The following is a 25,556-nucleotide window of genomic DNA, read 5'->3' as shown; positions in this document are numbered from 1 at the left end:
TGGAAGTAATCTTTTTTCCAATAAATAAAACACATGTGTCAAGAAAACCAGTTTAATAGCATTACACACCACATGCTGCACTTGCTTTAAAACCAACGTAAGTTCATCCATTCATTTGTTTTCTTTAGATAGCCTGGGGACACTGGAGCCAGTAGCTGCACTGGCAACACTGAGCACAAGATGGAAACAAACCTTGCCAGGACACCAGCCTACCACTAGGCGCACTAACCCAACCCACACACACATATATACACACAGCCACATTACCTACACATCTTTGGAATGAAAATAAAAATGGAGCCCCAAAAAAAAAATTCAAAAGATCTTACACCTAGCATTATGCAGCTGTGAGCAACCACTGTGACACTATAATATCCAACATACTAAGTGCATGGAGTAATTTTTATTTCAAAATTAATTAAAAAATGAAAGCATACGGAATATATTAGTAAAAAAAAAAAAAAGTAAGCAAAAAGAACTCCTGATACTAATGATAGGAGGTACCTTCTTTATTTCTACCTTTAAAAAATGCACCTAAGTGGAAGGGAAAGAAAACTGGATTTAGAATATTTAAAATCTACCAGTAGGATTACATGATCTCAGTATGTAGCACATGTAAAGATGAACTCTGTTGATATTCTTTCTATAAATCCACACTGAAGAGAGCAAAGAAACATCAGGCCCACTAGCAACATGCAGCTCTAATCTGTATTATTACAAAACTGCAAACTGTCAACACAACAGGCTTCCTTCAATAAACTGTCCCTAAAACTTAGTTTGCTGAGCTAAATTATTAGAGGGATCCCTATTAAATCTAATTAACAAAAACACCAACAACAAAAATGAAAGAATTAAAATCAATCTGGAAATGTAATAAAAAACTCACTTTATCACTGAAAGACAACCATAATGAAATAAATTATCAGGCCTTACAAACAAAGAATAAAAACTAAACAAATAGTAAACATAAATAAACCCTTTTGATGCAAATTATCCCTAAAGATAGTTAAAACCTAAAAAAAGCAAACTCAGTCGTAACAAAACTGTTAACATGAATTAAAAAAAGAATGTATATTCAGTCAAAGAGCCATGTGACTACACAACAACAGCTTGAAATGAAAGCCACTATTGCAGTAGTGACTAGAAAAAACCCTCTAATCCTTTGGGATTAGGTCAGTATCTCACATCTGGCCAATGTTTAATTTATTCTGAAAATAGTCACAAGACAATGTAAATATATTACTTTAGTCTGTCTTGACCCAATGGCTAAGGTATAAGGCTGCAAACCACAAGCTTTGCAATATTATTTCTAATGCTGCCTCTTACCATCACCCTCAGCAAGTCATTTACCCTGAATGTTTCTCACTTGTAGTAGTAATAAGATAATAGTAATAAGTATTATCAGAAGCAGGGATAGCAATGTCACTTATGTCACATAAACAACACAATAGGTGGGTGAATCACTATTTTGGAAGTCAATCTACAAACAAGGTTCTTAACTTTTAAGATATTTTCTTTAAAATAGATTAAATATATCTGAATCTGGTATTGAGACTTTGCGAGCACCAGGGAAATTATAAATGATAAAGTATGTACAAGGTTAAAAGATTTTAGACTGTTGACAGCACAATAGTGCAGTAGCAAGTACTACTGTGTTATGGCTCCAGACTACTGGGTGTGAATGTCAATGTGGACACTGCCTGTACCAGTTTTGTACTTTCTCTCGGTTTCCACATGGAATTTTTCTTTATTCAAGTTTTCTACCAACATCTTAAAAACGTGGGCAATGGGTAGACTGACAACTCTATACTGGCCTTGTATGACTGTGAGTTTGGAAGTATGTATAAGGGGGCTCTGCAATAGACTGGCAGCTTATCCAAGCCCGATTCCTGGCTTGCACTAAATCTTGTCAAAATAAGCTTGGCTCTCATCCACCCTGTTCTTGATCACTCAAGACCAAGGTCTCTCAAAGTTCTTCACAAAGCTACTGTACATACAAGAAAACAGCAAAGGAGAAATGCAAGATAAAAATATGGGAAACTTTTAAAAATGATAAAGGTGGTGAGTGGTACTTTTGCCACACTCAGGATGTTCAAAATAAGCAATTCTCATAAATATACATATACTAAATCCATACAGTGTGACTGTCACACACTGAAACTATTTTTTGTGATTAGTTTGTTATTGTAAATTAATTCAATACAAAAATAAATACTACAATAAAAGGCCATATCTACACAGGCTAAGGAGGAAGCCAGCATGCTATATATTTTGTGAAGCAGAGTATGAGCTGCAAGCAGTCATACTGTCACTCATTCACAAATAAATATCACTGTGGAGCCTACAAATGGATAATGAATAAGAGAGTCACCAGGCTATCTCAGATCTCTCTCTATAAAAGGGGGAATATTCCTGTTCCATAGGAAGGTGTACTATTATGCTATTAAGGAGCAGATTAATTGAGCATTACATGTATCTCTTGTAGTACAAATATACTGTATATATGATACAAAGGGAAGTAATTGTCAGATTTTGTAGTAAGAAACATCTTTGATGTAGTTTCTAACTTAAATGCTGTAAAGAATATTACAAGCATTATTAGAACATACTTAAGTTCCCTGCACATATATACATATATTTTATTTCAATTCTGTACAAAGCAAAATTTTATTATTCATTTCTTTCAACAGAGTTACAGTTATGTTGTGTTCACAATACAAGGAACAGTCCCAGGATGGCTGGAAGAGTATAGCGAAGGCTTAATGTCAGGTACATCCAAGAGAACTTGACAACAGAAGTTGATAAGGTGGGAGCTGGTCTAGCAATTGATGCTAGGAAGGGCTCAGGTACTGTATCTGCTGCAGAAGGAGATAAGCAAGCATACTTCAGACACTTAAGTGCACTTAATATGATTAGCAATGGTAACATAAAAAGTGAGACCCAGGTAGTCAGAGAATTATCATTAAAATAATTCAATCCAGTATATATTTTGATTTCTGAAGCTCTTTTGTGCAAGAAATCTGAGAAAAGACAAAAATGCACTACATACCTAAATATATAATGTGAAAATGTAATTTAATGTAATAGATTACTTTAATTATGAAACAGTGGTAAAGAGTACATCAGGTACACTGGTTTATATCTTATTTTAAATAAAATCAAGTTATGTATTTTAATAATTTCTTGTTTATCATGGCAGCAGAGTGTGGCAACGTATGGCTTGTTGGTGGGATATGGTAGTTTGAATCAAAGTCTGGACATACTACTACTACTACTGGTTTTCTCCCCAAAAGTAAGTATTAGTTTGATCAGGGCTTTAAAGCCAGAACTGGAGTACTTTCTTTTACATTACCAACATTGTACCAGGAAGACAATCAAGTCTTTTTCTTCTTCACTAATGTACATCTTTCTTCCAAGAATATATTATAGGAACTTCTGCTTTTTCTTTAGAACTTCTTCTTCTTTCGGTTGCTCCCGTTAGGGGTTGCCACAGAGGATCATCTTTGTCTGCATATTGATTTGGAAAAATTTTACACTGGATGCCCTTCCTGACGTAACCCTCCCCATTTATCCGGGCTTGGGACCAGCACTAAGAAACACACTGGTTTGTGCATCCCCTGTGTACTTTTTCTTTAGAACGGTTTTCAAAACTGAATACATAAAGTTTAATTTACATAAGTATATTGACGACAGGCCATCTGAATTCCTCTATGCCCTTCCATTTTCATATTAAAAATGCATCTTAAAGGAAAATGACCATACTTTTTAGATGGTAAGGTAGTATGCAAATAGTTTCACAGCATGGTCAGAAAGAGAAGCGACTATGGTGACAATAGGTATAGGTAGCCATAGTTAACTGCTAAAATGACATATGTAGCACCTACCATATTTTAATATTCCTTTCGGAGGAAAAACCAAAAGTGAATATTTTGGTGTTGTTTCTGATACACTGAATCAGGTGTACCATGAATTCAAATGTTTTGTGTCACACAGGTTAACCTTTATTGTCTCAAACCTTAAGGAAAATTGGCATGCTATGCCATTTAATAAGTTGGGCCAATGATTGTTGATGATTGTGACAAGAAATTACACAGTAAGAAGCCAAACAGGTGTATATTACAAATTATCTTATTTTTGTTTGTCTTCAGGGTACTGATCAGAATCTAAAGAAGATATGAAAAAACAATTTCTGTAATTTACTTAATTGCTTACGTGCATTTCTAAAGCTCTTAAATAAAGAAAAATGCTATACAGTAAATGAAACAACCTGCAAAGTATACTGTAATTGCCATCTCACTATACTTGGGTGTTTGTTTAATACTGCAATAGCACAGGACAAGTTACATCAGCCAGGGATGAATCACCAAAAGAGTGAGCCAACATGACATAATCAATAGAAGGAGCACCTATAAAAAGGACAACTCTGTACAGTTGCACATTCTTTCCATCTTTGTGTGACTTAAAGTTAGCAGTCCTTTTAAAGATAGCAAGCTACTAAAAGAGCATAAAATGAGTTGGAATCCATTGGGTCAGTGCTGGCAGGCACTATGTAGAATTACCTTGGTGTCAGGAGTGGGATGGATAGCAAAGGGATGGCACCCACCATGGACTGAAGTAATACCCTACGGGCCCACTATGTGGGCATACTGCTCTCAATGGGACAGACTGGAGCGCCGAGGTGGCCTGCTTTGTCGAAGATGGGAAAGTCTGCTTCCAGTACGTTACATTATATAACTTCAGATGCCCCACAACCTATGTTACCAAGTTCTTCAGGAGGTACAAGGTCCACCAGGGGTGACAAACTGTTGCATTTCTAAGACACTGCAGTAGCTGAGACAACAGTTCCCTGATCGCATGCACCTCTCCAGCTTCTACAAACTGGAGCCCCAATGACGCAAGTGGCTGTGGACATCCTCGGCCTCTTCCCAATCACAGACACTGGGAAACGTTATGTCCTTGTGGATATGGATTATTTTATAAAGTGTCCCGAAGCATAAGCGATCCTGGAATAGAGCAAGACAACCTGCGCTAAAAGGCTCAGAGAGGAGATTTTATGTCGTTTTAGTACACCTGAAGATCTGCACAGTGACCAGGGTCGAAACTTCGAATCTGAACTAATGAAGAGGTATGACAGCTTCTCCATATCTACAAGACTTGTACCACTCAGCTGCACCCTCAGAGTGACAAGCTTCTTGAAAGATTTAAATATACATATTCTGGAACGAGCTCTGGACGCAGACAGGCAGACATCGTTTTAAGCACCACCACACGTTTACTAACAGTCACTATTTACAATTAAAGTGCACCATAAACCCCCAAGACTCCCCAAAGTCCAGGCCAATACCACACTGCCTCTTCTTCAGGCCGCCTCCTTGTCTCTCCTCCAGACTTCGTCTGTCTTCCACCTGACTCAAGCCTTGAATGAAAGCAGGCGGCCCCTTTTATAATCACCCGGATGTGCTCCAGGTGCTTCCCAGCATTCTTCCACCGGCACTTGCCAGTGTGGCGGAAGTGCTGGCTGCGCACTCCGGGCGTCTCCGATGCTCTTCCACCCACTTCCGGGTGTGGCAGAAGTTTGGAGGTCCAGGGCTCTGTAGGCATGGGGGCGCCCCCTGGTGGTGACAACGGGCCCCTACAGGGCTGAGCTTCAAAGCTCTCTACCTGTGGTCCCCAAAGCAACCAGGGCGTCGTCCCTCGTTATATATATATATATATATATATATATATATATATATATATATATATATATATATATATATATATATATATATATATATATAGTAGGAAGATCATTTTGACCTGGTCATTTTAAAAGTTGCTCATAAGCCGAAAAAGTGTGGGCACCCCTGCTCTAGAGGGCAGTATATATTAGGGTTATTAATTTGAGTTTGTGGTAATTGGAAATATTTTTTGTATGTAGCTGGGGGGAATATCACCGGCTATACTTACATTGGTATTAACATCACACACTTATCTAGAACCAGCTGCATAATCCCTGCTTTTAGGCTGGTTGGAGTCTTTTGCATTTGCCAACTGGCTTTCTTTAATCAGAATTAAAGATGCCCTAAATAGACTGGAAAAAGAAAATACTGTGCATTTACTAAAATTAACATATTTAAATACATTTCATTTACAAATAGCTTTGTCTTCACTTGCTACCAGAAGTACATACAAAAAAGGACATCAGTGCATGCATGTTACCTTAAACAGTAGTGTAATCAAAACCTCTTCAAATTTGTAGTTTCTACCTGGAAAACAAAAAAGGATAACAATATAAACTGATGGGGAAAAACAACAGCAGATCTACAGTATATAAATTAAGGGATGGATGGGTTTTTTTTCTTACTGTTTCCAAAGAAACTAAACAGCACTATTATTGTTATCAACATTTCAGCTCAGCAACTTTACGAATTGGGCAGCACAGTGGTGCAGTGGTAGTGCTGCTGCCTCACAGTAAGGAGACCTGGGTTCACTTCCCGGGTCTTCCCTGCATGGGGTTTGCATGTTCTCCCCGAGTCTGCATGGGTTTCCTCTGGGTGCTCCGGATTCCTCCCACAGTCCAAAGACATGTAGGTTAGGTGCACTGGCGATCCTAAATTGTCCCCAGTGTGTGCTTGGTGTGTGTGCTCTGCATTGGGCTAGTGCCCTGCCCAGGAATTTGTTCCTGCCTTGCACCCTGTGTTGGCTGGGATTGGCTCCAGCATACCCGCATGACCCTGTGTTAGGATATAGCAGGTTGGAGAATGACTGACTGACTGACTGACGATTTATAAAACAATACATAATCAAATATTTAAAATAAAAAGGTAATTTCAGAAAATTTGTAACAATCTACACACACTTACTGAAACTGCTGTATTTTCTGATATACAGTAATGGTTGAATTCAAGTAAATCATTTTAGACCAGAATTGAACTTTAGGAATGCCAGCACTTTGCAACCCAATGAAAGATGATTTACTTTCTTTATTGAAAAGCACAACGGGTTTCAGCTGTGCTACCACAATTACAAATGCTTCTCTAATAACCAATTAGAATTTAAAGAAGATTAATTAAGGATGAGAAAGAAAGTCTAACACAAGAACACTGCTATAATGGCTGTTGGGGATAAGGTTTTCCAGTCAAATGAGAATAACAGATTAGATTACATTTATTCATTACAAAGGGGTAATTTAGATAATAAATCAGTAATTTCAAACAGTAATAGCCATTTGCTAAATTATTTCTGTCTTGGCTATATTTTTAAATCAATTTAATGGTATTGTGATAAAACAGAAATATCAATTTCATGTCATCAACAAAATATGAAAATTTCTGGATGATTAATGACTTTGAATGCTATTGTACATTCATAATTTTGGTGACATGTTCATAAGATAGCTTACATTCTGCCCTGTAACTCTTGTTGTCAACTACTGTATATCATAAAATAAAAACTTAACGTCATATACCCTTGAATATTCAAACTCATGATTAGTAGGCAGGACATGAACAAATAATGGAGTTAACCACCAAAAGAAAGAAAAAGCCTCTAGTGTATTATAAAAGTACAGTTTTAAGAAGACAATCCATCAAAGCCTAAAATGGATCACTCAAAGATTGTACCAGTAATATTAACTCTCAGAAAAGAACTTTAAAAAAATATATAACAATGTAACCCAAGCTTCATTGATTAACTTTATCGAGAAGCTAGAAATGTCTAAATGTAATAATAACTCTTTGATTTTATAGCGCTTTTCTCACTACTCAAAGTGCTCAGCAATTGCAAGTTAAGGGCCTTGCTCAAGGGCACAACAGAGCAGAGTCCCTTTTGGCATTTACGGGATTCGAACTGGCCAGTGCAAATCCCTACCCTCAGAGCCACCACTCCACAAAATACAGATATGCTTTACAGTAGTAGCTCTCAGTCCTGGGGATTTTTGTTCCAGCCAACATTTGTTTTCAACTGGACTTGTAGCCCAATTAAGCAAATTGTTATTTTCCAGTTTCTATTTTTTTTACAGTGGGATGCAAAAGTTTGGGCAACCTTGTTAATAGTCATTATTTTCCTGTATAAATCGTTGGTTGTTACGATAAAAAATGTCAGTTAAATATATCATATAGGAGACACAGTGATATTTGAGAAGTGAAATGAAGTTTATTGGATTTACAGAAAGTGTGCAATAATTGTTCAAACAAAATCAGGCAGGTGCATAAATTTGGGCACCGTTGTCATTTTATTGATTCCAAAACTTTTAGAACTAATTATTGGAACTCAAATTGGCTTGGTAAGCTCAGTAACCCCTGACCTACATACACAGGTGAATCCTATAATGAGAAAGAGTATTTAAGGAGGTCAATTGTATGTCTCCCTCCTCCTTTAATTTTCTCTGAAGAGTAGCAACATGGGGGTCACAAAACAACTCTCAAATGACCTGAAGACAAAGATTGTTCACCATCATGGTTTAGGGGAAGGATACAGAAAGCTGTCCCAGAGATTTAAGCTGTCTGTTTCCACAGTTAGGAACATATTGAGGAAATGGAAGACCACAGGCTCAGTTCAAGTTAAGGCTCAAAGTGGAAGACCAAGAAAGATTTCGGATAGACAGAAGCGACGAATGGTGAGAACAGTCAGAGTCAACCCACAGACCAGCACCAAAGACCTACAACATCATCTTGCAGCAGATGGAGTCACTGTGCATCGTTCAACCATTCGGCGCACTTTACACAAGGAGATGCTGTATGCGAGAGTGATGCAGAGGAAGCCTTTTCTCCGCCCACAGCACAAACAGAGCCGCTTGAGGTATGCTCAAGCACATTTGGACAAGCCAGCCTCATTTTGAAATAAGGTGCTGTGGACTGATGAAACCAAAATGGAGTTATTTGAACATAACAAGGGGTGTTCTCCATGGAGGAAAAAGAACACAGCATTCCAAGAAAAACACCTGCTACCTACAGTAAAATATGGTGGTGGTTCCATCATGTTGTGGGGCTGTGTGGCCAGTGCAGGGAATTTTGTCAAAGTTGAGGGACGCATGGATTCCACTCAGTATCAGCAGATTCTGGAGACCAATGTCCAGGAATCAGTGACAAAGCTGAAGCTGCGCCGGGGCTGGATCTTTCAACAAGACAATGACCCGAAACACTGCTCAAAATCCACTAAGGCATTCATGCAGAGGAACAAGTACAACGTTCTGGAATGGCCATCTCAGTCCCCAGACCTGAATAGAATTGAAAATCTGTGGTGTGAGTTAAAGAGAGCTGTCCATGCTCGGAAGCCATCAAACCTGAATGAACTAGAGATGTTTTGTAAAGAGGAATGGTCCAAAATACCTTCAAGCACAATCCAGACTCTCATTGGAACCTACAGGAAGCGTTTAGAGGCTGCAATTTCTGCAAAAGGTGGATCTACTAAATATTGATTTCATTTCTTTTTTGTGGTGCCCAAATTTATGCACCTGCCTGATTTTGTTTGAACAATTATTGCACACTTTCTGTAAATCCAATAAACTTCATTTCACTTCTCAAATATCACTGTGTCTCCTATATGATATATTTAACTGACATTTTTTATCATAACAACCAACGATTTATACAGGAAAATAATGACTATTAAAAAGGTTGCCCAAACTTTTGCATCCCACTGTATATTTTGTATGTTAAAAAGGGGTTACTTCATTTTTCTTTTAATTATTTTTTTTTTTAAGATACGAGTTTTTAGAATTATCATAAACATAAATTTACTTCTGCATTTTGAAGAGTTCTGGTTATTTTATCCACTGCCTAACAATGGTTTTTTCCCAAGTGTTTCATTTGCTCATTTTGTCATTATTATAAGACAATTAAGGGAGCAGACTAAACGGAAGTAAAGGCAAATTAAAGGAAACCAACAAACAGTAAAATACATATATTTATAAAATGTATAGTAAATGTATATACAAATCACATTGACCTTTTCTGAATGCACAATAAGAGAAGAGTAAATGACCAGCTAATTAAATTCAGATCAATTACAAGTAAACTGGATTATGAAAATGGTTGGAACAAAAACCCAAAGCCACAAGGGGTCACCCGGACTGAGTTTGAGAACCACTGTTTTAGGAAAAAAAATTAACAAAAAAAATGTGAACAAGAATGAACGATGGCTAAAGATCTTTTATGTATTTAGTATCTAAGGCACTTTCAGATTCACACATTTTCAACAAATAATTAAAGCACTGTTTAAAAGGCCATAATAGTCAACATATTATAATGCTGTCACACATATATATAAATTTTATTTGCAGGAAAAACACTTTGTTTCATTTCTCTCTGTACTTAATGAAATAGGTTATTCAGATACAGCAGCTTACTACAACCAGCTTGTTTCCATGGTACAATTTCTAAACATGAAAGCACAAAATCTCTCTGTGCTCACCACAGTAGACTACATTACAGACGGAATTTTCCTTCTACAGTTTCTGAAAAAGCCATTGAAAACTGGACCAGATTGTTCCTTCTTTAAAACATTTCATATTTTGAAACAATACAGCTGTTTGAAAACTGTTGTATGTTTTTACAAGATGGCACAAAACAGAGTCCGTTATTACTCACTTGTATGTTTTTATGCATCAAACATGATGCTATACAGTGATGATAGGCATCTGAATTGGGGTCATTTCACACAATTTTGTCTATAAAGTAGTTATTGTAATTCTAGTTAATAAATTATTTACTATTTTACAGAACACATTCCATTGGTAGCACTGTTGTAAATACTTTATGAAATTAATTACATCATCATTAAACACATACTGATATATTGGAGCATAGTTTAGAGTTATAAACAACAGCCAGCAGTACAAAAAAAAAATTGAATTGTGTTGTTTAGGCCATTCCTAGTTCTAAATACAACTCTTTTCATCTAACATACTTTTGTCCTTTAAGTATGCTTTATATTTACAAGTCATAAAATGTGCCACAACGTAATAGGAAATGATTTACAAATCTGTATTTTACTGGTTACAATAAAGGTGTAAAAAATAAAACCATGCTGAAAATACCGTTTATGTCAGCAATCTCCTTTTAGTGCTCTATGGTATAAAAGTGTTAGAATATTACAAAAACCATGGATATATGAGAGTTTATGATTAAAACAAACAAAAGTTTTGATCAGAACAATTCATGCAGCCCTACTCATCTTATCAGTATCTACTGCTCTCTGTGTGAATGTTTTCTAATGTTTAAGAAAAAAAACAGACTTAGCCAACTACCATCTGTGTCTTCGTGTTCTTGCTGAAGAACTAACTATCCTAATAGCTGCCATCTACCATACTAAATGTCTTTATAATCTTACATACTAAAATAAACTAAAAAAGAGATTTCAGTTTTTTAATTTAAATATATTTGCAGACCTTCCTACAAAACTGCTTTTCACTTTCTCTTTATGTGTTACAGAATCTAGATTGGTTGGAAAACAGAAAATTTTAAATTCATTTAGAATTAAATCTATAACATAATAAAGTGTGCATAACGTGAAGAGGTATATATTCGTTCTGAATGTACTTTATTTCAATTTTCTTTCTGTAAAACTGAGGCATGAGGTATAAAACCTTGCCTAGATTTCCATACTAAACTTTTGTTTACACTAGAAAGACAAAAAACACTACACAGAAAAATCCAATTTATAAAAAAAAACTGTAAAAATGCCACATTCTACGCCAAGTTCCTTTATAAATCTCAGATCAGCTTAAAAACTTATCTGCTCCCCATCATCTCCCACCAGTAACCATGATTGCCTTAAAAAAATACCTATTTTAAATATTCATGACCTAATCACAATATAAATTTGGCCATATTTCTGAGTAATGTCTTTACTTTCAAGCAACGAGAGCACATAGAAAACTAAACTTCAGTGAATGTGAACTTAAAGTATTACTGAAATTCTGGCAGAGCTTAAGCAGTGCCGGAGAGGCTTGCTCGCTCTTCCACAGATACATTAGGTTATTAAAATAAGTTTCAAATAATGGGAATGTTTTCCTCAATTTCTAAGACCACAGGTAATGTAAATGATCAATAAATTAGACACACAGAGACACAATAGTAGGATTGCTGCGTTGTAATAAGGAGTCTGGGAGTCATATCTCTGGTGCTACCTATGTAAAGTTTGCACATGCATCCACGGAGTTTTGGTCTGGTTTCCTCCTATGGTCCAAAGACATGCAGGTTAGGTGAACTGGAGATGCTACATTGTCCCTCGATGCTTATGTTAAAAACACCAGTGCTATCCTTACTAAACTTCATGTTGTTAAACTGGCCTCTGTGTGTGTGTGTGTATATGTGTGTTCACCCTGTAATAGGCTAGTGCTCTGTCCAGGGGTTGTTCCTGACTGCGGGTATTGCTTGCCTACGTAGGCTGCAGTTGCCCCCTCACCTGGATAAGTTTAGAGGGTGGATGGATGGATCAACGAATACCATACTCTGTTCTGTCCAAAGTATCAGATAGAGAAATACTCTGTACAATTTCAATTACTGGTTAGTTTAAATGTTTCATATTTAGCTTTAGGTCCTGATCTATCTGGAACAGTTCTGCTGATTATAGGTCATCTGCCAAGACCCTAAGCTTAGTCTCAACAACAAACATATCCAGTTTGTTAGTTACAGTCTTATTTTACATAAATTAAAAAAGTGGCATTAGAACTGAGCTCTGTGGCAGCTCCAATTTCAACATCACCTATTTGGGGGAAAAAAAAAAAAAAAAAAGTGTTTTACAATGTAACAATCTACACTCATCTTCACACTGCACACTGAATTTTCCATTTTTTTATTTTTAGCTTCTCACAAAAATTGTTGGAAAAACCAAATAAATAATATCATATACACACCCCACTTAAATGCTTTGTTGGTTTAATCTTGCATCTGTGTGCTGGAGTCAGAATATGTGTAAAAAAATATTACAAAATGTTATTAATGGTGACATGCTAATGTCATATTAAACACCAGAACATGGTAAATGATTTATCATTGGACCATAAAATATCTCTTTATTTTTTCTCATATATTGGTAATTGAATTACAGCTTAAGAAACTTTTCATAAATTGGATACTAAAAGAAAAAAAAAAAAGTACAAATATTTCTTCTCAGTTCAGTTATTCCATTTTAAATTATGCTGAATTATTCATAAGCATACATTTTTATAGCAATACATGTCTAGACTAGAATGTACATCTCCAGCAAAAAAGCACTCTTATTTGAACATTTCACAGTATGCTTATTAATTTAAGTTTTCGTCTTGTCATGCTCTAATTCATAATATTCCACTTAGACGAAAAGCAAAGCAGGAAGACCCAAATGCATTTGACGTGTTTTGCTATCCATTTTCTTTATCACAATCAATGCAATGATGTACATACTGTACATATTTTGTGCGTAATACACAACTGTGTAAGGATGATGCTAAAAAAATTACAATAGCAGGTTACTATATCTATCTATCTATCTATCTACTAATTCAAATACAGACCTGTCTAAGATGTAATACAATCTTATTTTCACTGGACACATTTACTGCAGATATTATTTTCATTTTACACTCAACGACAGTTAAAATTGCTGCCCCAAGGTATACTAAACAGGTAGTTAAAACATTTTACTGTAACAAATTGTAATTGCCTTTACTTCACTACTAGAACATAGACTTGTTTTGCTCAACTCTCCTCTTTTAAGTCTGTGGGTAACTGATGTTTTATACTATCTGAAATTGGAAAAAATAAAATTCTCACTTAGAGGATCTGTTCAAAACCTTTTTAAAACCTGGAAGGACCTAATCAATAACATTTTAGAACAAGCATTTGCACGTCGGGGGGGGTCAGGGGAGACTCCTTTCTCTCTTTACTACTCTTAACAGTTTTGCTCTTGTTGTTGGACTTCATCTCTTTCTCATTGGTGTGGGTTGATTTGATTTAAAGTATGATTTGATTGTATGGAATATTATATGCTTTTAATATATTCAATAAAAATGTAAAAAAGCAACATTATACTAAAAAAGTATTTTTGTTGTTTCTTCATTCAAACCTTCTTGTATAATTAAAATCAACAGTTTATGAAAAGAGCAGACAATATTAATGAATAAGAAATTATTCTGGGCTACTGTGAACAACAATTTACCAGGTTAATTATCCCAAATGAAATTTAAATACATACTCCAATCATTTGAACTACATCATAATAATTTAGAATTTAATTTACAAACTGGGTCATAAAGATTTTAGCAGCAATGACAAACAGCTTAGTCAGAGAGGCAAGTTCTGTTGTCAGCAACATGGGGAAGACAGCTGTTCCTGAAAGCTGAATGGTTTGAACAGCCTAATCAATAGCTATGACACCACACAAATTGATTATTTTATCCTCATTATGACCACTATTTAATTTGATATGAACAGGAGATCAACATGTGAATACAATTAATGATAATCTGCAAGTATTCATTTTATAAAGAGGCATGCAAAGTAAACAACATCTCATTAGCAGTAATAGGCAACACTTTAGTATAGGCACTGCAAAAAGCTATCTATTACTCATTTACTCTTCTGTAACAAAGGCTTCTTTTGGTCTTCATAACACATAAAATATCAGTAGATTGATTATTCATCTCTGTGCAGTGTGGCGTATTGATATGAAGGTAAAATTACTTCTTAATATGAAGTATTCACAGGTCTTATACTAAATATATAATTTTAAGAGAAATTTGTCTCTATTCAGCCACTTTAGACCACTTTAAAGTGAAATTTTGTTAATAGATCACATTGCAGAGATGAATATGCACTTTACTTGTGCTTTTTAAGTTTTATGAAGACCCAAAGAATTGTTTGAAAAGATCTTGTTACATCACAGCATTGTTTTGTTAATACTGACCTGTTTGTTTATTGCTTACTATCTATGTTCAATACATTGTTCCTCTATGTTGCTTAAATATTGTGAATGGAACCCAAATAGGTGGGATCACCCTGATGTCACTACTGATGGACTAGACAAATCCTTTATCTTAGAAAGGCTGAGAGCAGATCCTTTAATAGAAGCCGTTTAGAGTGCACTTACCCTTCTAAGTAACTTGTATTTTCTGGGTTTTTTTGCTCCTGGTTTGTGGATTTGTTAATTTGAAATTGCAGGTTTAGACTATTTTGTTCTGCTTTTTGCCATTTTATTTTAACTCCTGTTAAATCCTAATAAATCACTGTATTTATGAAGATTCTGCATCATCCGTTTCCTTTCTAGCTAAAGGTTCTGTCAGTTCCTTTCTCTAGAATGGCATTTTATGTTTATTTTATTTTTTGTGACATTTAAGAAGTTGTTTGGAACTTTGAAAGCCAGTTCCTCATTTTAGGCCTGGTTCACCGAAGCCTCCTTCTGGAGTTGGAAGGTCAGACTGGTTGAGGTAAGGCCTGTTATAGACATGTTGGAAAGGCCTAGCCTGGCTTATGGAGCATTTAACAAAAGGGTAAGTTCAGTATTTTTCAGGTCAAAGTTATTTGTGCACAATCATGCTATACAGTAGTTTGCCATATAAAATTGTGTTCAAAAGCATGCTTTAGCTCTTTTCAAAAAACAAAAATAACTAGCCCTCTCTTGCATTTTATAATGGAGTTAATGAGAACCAAGATTCCATTGTCATGAAATGCCTTAAATTTTACTAAGTATCCCCCTTTGAAGCAGGAAATATTTAATTTAAGGATTGTGCCTTCCATCTTCTGATACATATTTGTGACAACAAAAGTAAACTGGAAATAGTACATTTTATCACAGATACTTGGTACTATTTTCTCAGGGTAAGAAGGATAAGTTTCTTGCTCACTGTCTGTTGTGGTGGAGTTATGACAATATGAGCATGCATGATTTATAAAAAAATAAATAAATAAAAAAAAGGGAATGACTGCCCTGATTGACCCAGAAGTGCTCCAGATGACTGAGACAAGAGACTGCTGCTTAATGTGTTGGAGTTCAGTAAAAACCTTTTGTTGGAGCAGAAGGTGTGTCTGGGCATTATTGTTTCTGTGGTTTGGGGCTCAGTGGTTCCCCCTTGTGATTACACAGTCTAACAATGAATACAGTAAATATAGTATTGTGACACTGCAGAATCCAGTAGGACATTATATGTCAAATACCAATACATTGCAAACAAAGCAGCATAGCCAGTACTTGAAGACTTGGTACTGTACATGTTCACAAGAAAAATAAAAACTGCTCATACTACTTTAAGAAGACAGGCTCCAAATTCTTTAACCACACCCATCTTAGCTATCTGCCTATTAAATTTCAACTGATTGCTTTAAATGAACACTTTGGGCAGGTTCCTCATGCTTTCATTTTGCATTTCTATTCACAGTACTTGACAACTGTCTAAAGTGTTTCTCTGCCAGAATAAAAAAATACTCTTCACTCGTCATCGGCATGTTAAATATTATCCAGTTTAATATGAGTGATGAAAAAATGCTTCTAATTTATTAAAGCTATCCTCTTTTTAAATAATTTAGGCATACTGGAATTAGAAGGAAATGCATAAACCACTTACCAAAAAAAGGAGGTCAGCCATTGGTGTAAATATTTAAGTTAAAAACAACAAAACCTAAACTCAGTCAATGAGTGTTTAATATAAAGAGCCCCTTCCAAGACAAGGACATCTGCTAAAAAACTGAAAATGACTGCAAAAGTGCAAGACTTCCTACTGTATGGTAATAAATCTTAAGGTAAATCATTTGGAATTCCTAAGTTAATAATCATAAACTATCTGGACAATGACAAATGGACATCAATAGCACTTTTCAAACATTTTTCTTATAATAATGATGTAGCCTAAAACTACCATTACTATATTTTGCCATTCAACATTTACACATTTTGGTATACTCTTTTACAACAAACATGTCGCTTCAGACTGCACGCTGCAGTTTCCTAGAACAGACTGTGACTTTCTGCAATTCTACTGCATGTATCCCTTTGCTCAGTTAATCTGATGCCAGATTGGATATAAAGTGTCATATATGATAGATGAAGTGCAGCTAATGTGGGCACAAATATAAACAGTGAAGAGGAGAATTTTTTATTGAGGATCTTCTGGGTGACATAACTGCTCTGTTGAAGAAGAGTTGGTAGCATTGCATTAAAAGCATTATCAGTAACAGTCTCACTTCTCTTCTCGGCATGCATGAAAAGGGAATATGCCCAGCAGTCTACAATAAAGAGAACTCAGGCACATGCAAACCGTACAACTTTATCACTCTAGTTGGATTGCAAATAATAGTAATAATAAAATTTGAATGTGAGAGCGTGTTAGCATTACTACACACTTTCGAAAAACTCATAATTGGTATTTACATTGGAGATACACATAACATTTTTCTGCTATAGGTAGCAAGAAAAGAAAGAAGCAGTCACCTACAGATGAATTCCCCTCTTTCAAGAAAAAACTATGAAACGACAAAACTATATTGTATGTACAAAGAGGGCATGTCCTATTGATGGGGAGTAGATGTCCACTTTTTATTTCCAATGTTCTAACAATAATCACAATTACCATTTCACTAAATACACAACAGCAGCTTCATGAAAATATATCTTTAATAGATGTGTCATACTCTTATTTCTTTAACAATTAAAGCAAAAGAAAAAAAAAGACAAATCTTTTTTCAGGACTGCATTGTAGCACAGTGGATATATTCTGGATTAAAAAAATCTCAACCCATTGACTGTATATGGAACATCCATGTTTTCCATACATGTCTGTAAGTTTCTTTAACATCCCAAGGAAATGCAGATTTGTTTAAATAGAGTATCAAAATTGGACAGCTATGAGTGAGTGTGCCCTGCAATTAAGTGGCATCATTTTCAGAATTGTTTCCTGCCTTTTTCCTGATACTGTGCACTGAATTGGAGTAATCGGGATAAGGATGACTGTATGATATTTTTCATACAGACAGAATAATATTACATTTGAAATCCTGTATAGTGAAATTCTGAATAATTTATGTGAAAATATAACCCCATGTTCAATCATTTTTTTACCATATTTCTGATTTCAAAGATAAGTATTCTGTTAAACTAAAGGATTTCATGTATGCATAACAGCGATAATTTGTATTTTGTGACTGTATGAAGTGCAACATTCACTTGCTATCATCACAGTTTTAGTAGAATTGCGCAAGACAACTCAGTTACTAACCACACTTTTACTGCATCTAATAAATACTTGCAACATTAGGTTACACATACTGAATAACTGAAAAATTAAGGATTTTGTCATGTGATGAAGACCATGGAGAGGCTGCTGCTTCAACACCTGAGGCCACAGGTCCGCCACGCCCTCCACCCTTTGCAGTTCGCATACCAGGAGAAGGTGGGAGCGGAGGATGCCATCACCTATATGCTACACCGATCCCTCTCCCACTTGGACAGAGGCAGTGGTGCTGTAAGAATTATGTTTCTGGACTTCTCTAGCGCCTTCAACACAATCCAACCTCTGCTCCTTAGGGACAAGCTGACAGAGATGGGAGTAGATTCATACCTGGTGGCATGGATTATGGACTATCTTACAGACAGACCTCAGTATGTGCGTCTCGGGAACTCCAAGTCTGACATTGTGGTCAGCAACACAGGAGCGCCGCAGGGGACTGTACTTTTTCCAGTTCTGTTCAGCCTATATACATCAGACATCCAATACAACTCAGAGTCCTGCCAAGTGCAAAAGTTTGCAGACAACACTGCTATTGTGGGCTGCATCAGGAGTGGGCAGGAGGAGGAGTATAGGAACCTAATCAAGGACTTTGTTAAATGGTGCAACTCAAACCACCTACAACTAAACACCAGCAAAACCAAAGAGCTGTTGGTGGATTTTAGGAGGCCCAGGCCCCTCATGGACCCCGTGATCATCAGAGGTGACTGTGTGCAGAGGGTGCAGACCTATAAATAAATACCTGGGAGTGCAGCTGGATGATAAATTGGACTGGACTGCCAATACTGATGCTCTGAAAGAAAGAACAGAGCCGACTATGCTTCCTTAGAAGGCTGGCATCCTTCAACATCTGCAATAAGATGCTGTAGATGTTCTATCAGACGGTTGTGGTGAGCGCCCTCTTCTACGTGGTGGTGTGCTGGGGAGGAAGGCAGGCTCTATTGTAGGCATGGAGCTGGACAGTTTGACAACCATGGCAGAGCGTCGGGCCCTGAGCAAGCTCCTGTCAATCATGGAGAATCCACTGCATCCACTGAACAGGATCATCTCCAGACAGAGGAGCAGCTTCAGTGACAGACTGCTGTCACTGTCCTGCTCCACTGACAGACTGAGGAGACCATTCCTCCTCCACACTATGCGACTCTTCAATTCCACCCGGGGGGTAAACATTAATATTATACAAAATTGTTGTCTGTTATACCTTCATTGTTATCACTCTTTAATATTGTTCTTTATCAGTATGCTGCTGCTGGAGTATGTGAATTTCCCCTTGGGATTAATAAAGCATCTACCTATCTAACAGTAAAAGGAATTTCCAATTTTAATGTATTCACAAGTTTTACTGTTGTAATTCAGGGAAAAAAAATCTCATTTACCATAATCTGTCATCCAGAAAAAAAAGAAATCCCAGTAGGCTAAAAGGATATACTTTGACTGCTCACTATATGCATTTTAGAAAAGAATATAGTTTCTAAAGACCTCTTGCAAGAGTTCAGTGCCAGATCATTTTGATTTAGTTCATTTGGTACAATAATTGAGAATATATTTTAAAGGTATTCAGTGCCTTCTGCAGTTTACTTAAGATCAATGACGTCTGAGAGTGCTGACGCTAGAAGGTTTTTTTCTACTATGGCTTAAAGGAGGCTACAAGACCTAATGGTGGGCTGAACCTTTTAGTATTGTTTGAGGCACAGAAGCTTGTTGTTTAATGTTTCATTGATATTACTAATACTACATAAGAAACTTGCATGCAATAACAAACTTCCGATTTCACACAAGTTAGTGAATAATAAAAATATTAACCATTTAACATTTTAAAGTAAAGTAATTCTGTTTTTACAGTTTGCTGCAAATGTATCTATGATGTCCTATACTTACTTCATTAGAACTGAATAGGTCTTACATCATTATGGCCTTTTGGCTAGTACAGTAGGACCGTAGAACTGCTAACTGCCTTTGCACTGCTGACTTTTTTTTAAATTTGCTTTAACATTATGTACATCATCAGACACACAGACAACAGCAAACACTCTTTTTATTGTGCAAACTCTTATAATGCACACATGAAGATCACACAGAAGATTCCAAAACATCTAAGTTTCCTTTAGGTGTCCAGTAAACTTCAATGTAAAATATAACTGAATGATCTGTGCTCAAACAGATAAACATACACAAACTGGCAGATACTGAGAGATAGGAAAGGTTGGGAGCATGTGCTGATAGCGCGTTGCCGCACCCACCAAATGATAAACCACTTGGATTGGAACCTGAGTGCAGCGGGTGACACCTTAGCACCACACTGGAACAGTGTGAGGTACTTTTACAGTGGCTGGAGTGTCAATCCTGCCACCAGCTTATACTGAACACTTTTAAAATAATCGGCAATCAAATTGGAAGTGTTTAAATATAATGTCCACTTCACCAGGGCCACAGCCCTCAATCTGAAAATTATTGGTTTAAATAACAAGAGACATTGATCAATGGGATCAAAGAAAAATAAGGCGTTGGATCTTTAAAAATGTTGCTTATACAGTATGTTAAATTTGGCAGCCCATGTATACAGTATATATCTTTATCTTTTGGCTGCTCACATTAGGGGTTGCTATAGCAGATCATCTTTTTCCAAATCTTCCTCTACATCTTGCTCTCTTACACCCACCACCTGCATGTCCTCTCTCACCACATCCATAAACCTTCTCTTAGGCTTCTCTTTTCCCCTTCGCTGGCAGCTCTATCTTTAAAATCCTTTTCCCAATATGCCCAGCATTTCTCCTCTGCACATGTCCAAACCAACGCAATCTCGCCTCTTTGACTGTCTCCCAATTGACCAACCTGAGCCGTCCCTCTAATGTACTCATTTCTAATCCTATCCATCCTCATCACACCCAATGCAAATCTTAGCATCTTTAACTCTGCCACCTCTAGCTCTGTCTCTTGCTTTCTGGTCAGTGCCACCGTCTCCAACTCATATAACAAAGCTGGTCTTACTAACGTCCTGTAGATCTTCCCTCTTACTCTTTCTGATAACCATCTGTCACAAATCACTCCTGACACTCTTCTCCACCCATTCCACCATGTCCACACTCTCTTTTTCACCTCTTTTCCACAATATAAATATATACACTGTAATAAATAAAAATATATACATAACACAACAACCTGGCATAGCCAACTAAACTAACCCACTTATTTTTGGGTTGTGGGAGAAAGCCAAGATACTAAGGGAAAGTCCATGTAAACACAGGGAGAACACAAACATTCAAACTCACATGTGCTCAAACTCGCATAATCCAAATTTAGAGACATGTGGAGCCAAAGACTATCTTGACAGCACTGGCTTCAAGGCATGAGCCATTACTGTATGAGCTATTTTGGAACTGTCAGTTAAAATAACATGCATGTCTTTTTCAGAACTGAGAGAAGAGCACCCATGCAGACCTAAAAAAAAGGTGAAAAGTCTACATAAACATTCACATAGCATGAGATTCAAACACAGAATGCACAATTCTTCAAGTAGCAGTGGTACCACTCCACCTCCAGACTGCCTGTAATATTTTAAAATCAAAATAAATGCTTTCATAAAATTTATTTTAATTCTGATCATCTCAGATTAATTCATACTTGATCAATCTAACACAAAGTAAAGTTGAAAGATTCCTAGATTTGTGGATTTTAGTTTACCAGTCGCATTTATTATCAGTAAATGAAACCTTATTTAGTACACTAATTATATTTACAGTATTTATGCTAGACTTCTTGAAAATTTAAACTTAAATCCTTGACTTCTCATTAAAAATTAACTAGTTATTGGTTTTCTTGACCAGTATGGCAGTGTCAAGCATAAAACAAGAATAAATCCTGGAGAGGACTCCAGTCGATCTCAAGAGGATGTACATACTCACACTCAAGGATACAGAACATATTTATAGTATCCAAATAAACTAACATGCACATTTTTTGAATAAGCCAAAACATCACGTGGGAATGGGATGAACATGGAAATTCCACATAAATGACAGGGCCATGAATCAAGCTCAGATCACTAAAACTGTCAGGTAGCAGAATTGATCATTGTGTCTCCACATCACACAATCATAACCACAAAGAAAATCTAATCACTTAATAATTATTTTCTTGTTTATTTGACTACAGCATTAAATACAAAAATATTTCCTTGGCAGTTTAATATAAAAAGTCACCAGTTCATTTTTCTTCAACAGCTTTTCCCACTTTTGTTGATGGCTTTTACAAGAAAAAAGTCTGAAGAGAAATATATCATAAAATAATTTTGGAACCAAATCAAAGTGCAGCTTCAGTCTGAGAGACAGACAGTTGGGTATCAAGCAATCATATCATTTTTCAACAAAGACACTATGATTGCTATTATTGTTAAGCATTATTCTTCAGTTACTGATTAAAAGTTGTTTTTCTCAGATTAGAAATAGCACCTACTCGTCTCAAGGTAATAGCTGCCCTTACCTTATTTCTAATAATTTGTTTACATACTGTACATTTGGGATTAACGGACAGCAAAACAATGTACCAAACTACATAAAAGCACTAATTCGAAATTCAAAATGATTCAGTTAGCAAACATCTTCTAAGCCAGTGTCACCATCAGAGGACCTTGTGGCACCTTATTTAGTTCTCCTTTAGCCAAAATCTCAGTTACTGTTACACGAAACAATTAATTGTGTAAGAGAAAAAAACTGTCACACAAACATGGAATTCTAGAGACCCTACTACACGGTTCTGTTAAGTAAAATACTGCATTCTATTAAAGCTGTGCAGAAAATAAAATGACGTAGAAATGTTCACACAGATAGCAATTAAAAACAAAACAATTCTAAAAACTGGAGGGCTGCGGTCGCTGTCCTAACAATACTGCATACCAGTCCTTTGGAACATACTCTCTCATAGATGGGAAAATTCTCACAGACATTAGGAAAACATGCAAACTCCAGACATGCAGTGCTTGGGCAATGATACTAGACCTGTGAGGCAGTCCTAGCAATTGTACTTATTTCTTACAACAAAATACTACACATGGAAAAACAGGCACATCCATCACACAAATAAATATTTCTTATAGGTTTAACAATAATACTGTTGCTCATTAATAACTAAAAATTCACAATGTCTTACAAGTAATATCCTAGTAGTGTTCAGTGGGAGCTCATTAATTTAGACCCATTTATGTGTCATATATAAAAACTATTGACCCAGGCCAAGAACGTAACATTCAGATCTGTCTGTTCTTTTAAATTTTGTTAGAGTTTGATTTTTAACTTCCTTTTTCACATTATTTTGGGAACACAACCTATTAATAGTAATATGCCTTAGACATTTCAGTACAAGGTCAGTCCTTCAGCCTCATAAATGTTTACCAAAAAAGGCCCTCATCATATGTATGGTGTTATGACTTCATATTAACGCCACACTGACAGCCTATGTGTTTGCTCTTTAAAAAGATTTAATTAGCTAGAGGCTGTTTTTTCCAGACAAACAACCTCAAGGGAAATACAACGTTTGAACACTCAATTGCAATATCTGGATGGAAAAAAAAAAAGTAACTAGTGACGATTATGATCTTGGAATCTCATCCTATCTGTGCCAGCACGACTGTGGTTTTTACATTTGTATGCCATTGGATTTTAATGATCAGATTGGTTCTGATGTTGCTGTAAAGTACTTGGGTTAAAATGAAAATGGGGAACATACATCTTAAATTGAGATGCAATAGATCTGTATAATTGTTCAGTTTCAAGCAACTGTGTTGATACATGTGAGATTGTCAACCCATCACTACAAGAAAGAGATAGAAAGTCATCCAATTAGTACTAAAAGATTATTGTCATCCCATATTGATGAATTATATTTTTCTCATTAGGGGGCATTTTTCTGGATGAGAACAAACAAATGAACAAAACATAGGTGTGTCTGAAATTTTCTTCAAAAGTGCAGGAATAAGTTCTGTAAAATGACTTTTGGTTAGATAAGATCAAGCTTGAGCTTGTTTGGCTACATTTCTCTGCTTAAATCCTGAGAAACGTAATTCATATGATGAAAATAAATTGTGCTATACATATTGTTATACATACAACCTTATTTTGTTTTATCTGTTAATGACAGATATGTTCTAATATTTTCAGGTGAGTAAGACAGAAATAGGAAGGTATGATAGTTATACTCACTAAATATGGCATTGGAGAGGGGTAATGTGTTGATTAGCATGTGCCAAGAAGTATTTGACTTTAGTCTGTATATGTGGCAGTAATGACCTAATAAACCTATAAAGGCAGCCTTATACCGTATATATTCCATGGCCTTCATAATAATCCATGAGTTACTTAAGAACTGTAGTATGGAATAATCTTAGAATAATACAGCATCCATCATCCATGGCTAGATTGGATAGGACTGTCTTTATATTGGAGAAATATTCTCCAATATCGTACTTTTTCTATGTTTCTTCTTTTATTCAAGTTTTGAGACAATGGAGTGCTGGAACCTGTCCTTGCAAAACAGAGCATTACACCTGGAACTACTACTGCACAGGATAGAAGCCCAAGGCAAGGAACACAGACACAATTGTGACACAATATTGCAAGTGATGTGGTAACATAGTATTTAGCTATTTACTTTTATGAATTTCTACGATGATCATTTTGTATAGTATACCTAGGGTGCATGTGTTGTAACCGTAATGCAAAATAAGCAAACTGGTTCTGAAGAGAAGGCAGTACAAAATTCTGATTACAGAAATTTAAGATTTACAGATCTCCCAGTTACACAAACCTGTGCAGTGGCTTGTTGTGCAGTGTAGAGGTTGTAAAATTCCAGTGCTAGAAGGCCACAAAGGTTGTAAGCGTTTTCTGAAATCAACTTAAAGAAACTGCCATTAAGAAAGTCGCTTGTTTCCAATTCCATTTTACAGCATCATAAGTAGAATTTTTGCTAAGTATATCCTACTTTTGAAGAAATCCAATAAAGTACTCCGCCCTGCGGTGGGCTGGCACCCTGCCCAGGGTTTGTTTCCTGCCTTGCACCCTCTGTTGGCTGGGATTGACTCCAGAAGCCCTACGTGACCCTGTAGTTAGGATATAACGGGTTGGATAATGGATGGAATAAAGTACTCCATTAATGTATATATTAGTATACCTCAATTGTTCTGCTCATTTCTATCTAACTCACTCTCTTTCAAAATACTGCATTCAAAAAGATATTTTATGATGAGCACATACAGGTGCAAACAAGACCTAGCAGCAGCTCCATTACAAGTTTCATTTGCAGTTCATTTTTCTTTTGTTAAAATATAAAAAACACAATCCACAAGCTTGGAATCTTAAGCAAGCTAGAATGTCCTGAAACAGAG

The 25,556-nt window shown here is 36.1% G+C and overlaps 1 protein-coding gene across 2 annotated transcripts in view; it reads right to left on the bottom strand.

Moving 5' to 3' along the window:
* LOC120530360 (lethal(3)malignant brain tumor-like protein 4) overlaps positions 1-25,556 on the bottom strand; it is a 478,825-nt gene that overhangs the window by 439,302 nt on the left and 13,967 nt on the right. For both annotated transcript variants that reach the window (XM_039754804.1, XM_039754805.1), the window contains exon 2: positions 6,202-6,248. The gene's annotated coding sequence lies outside the window, so the exon portion shown is untranslated. The remainder of the gene's footprint in view (positions 1-6,201; positions 6,249-25,556) is intronic.

The sequence above is a fragment of the Polypterus senegalus genome, chromosome 5 (genome assembly GCF_016835505.1).
Source record: "Polypterus senegalus isolate Bchr_013 chromosome 5, ASM1683550v1, whole genome shotgun sequence".
Taxonomy (NCBI): Eukaryota; Metazoa; Chordata; class Cladistia; order Polypteriformes; family Polypteridae; genus Polypterus; species Polypterus senegalus.
This window is presented reverse-complemented; position numbering and strand designations above follow the sequence as displayed.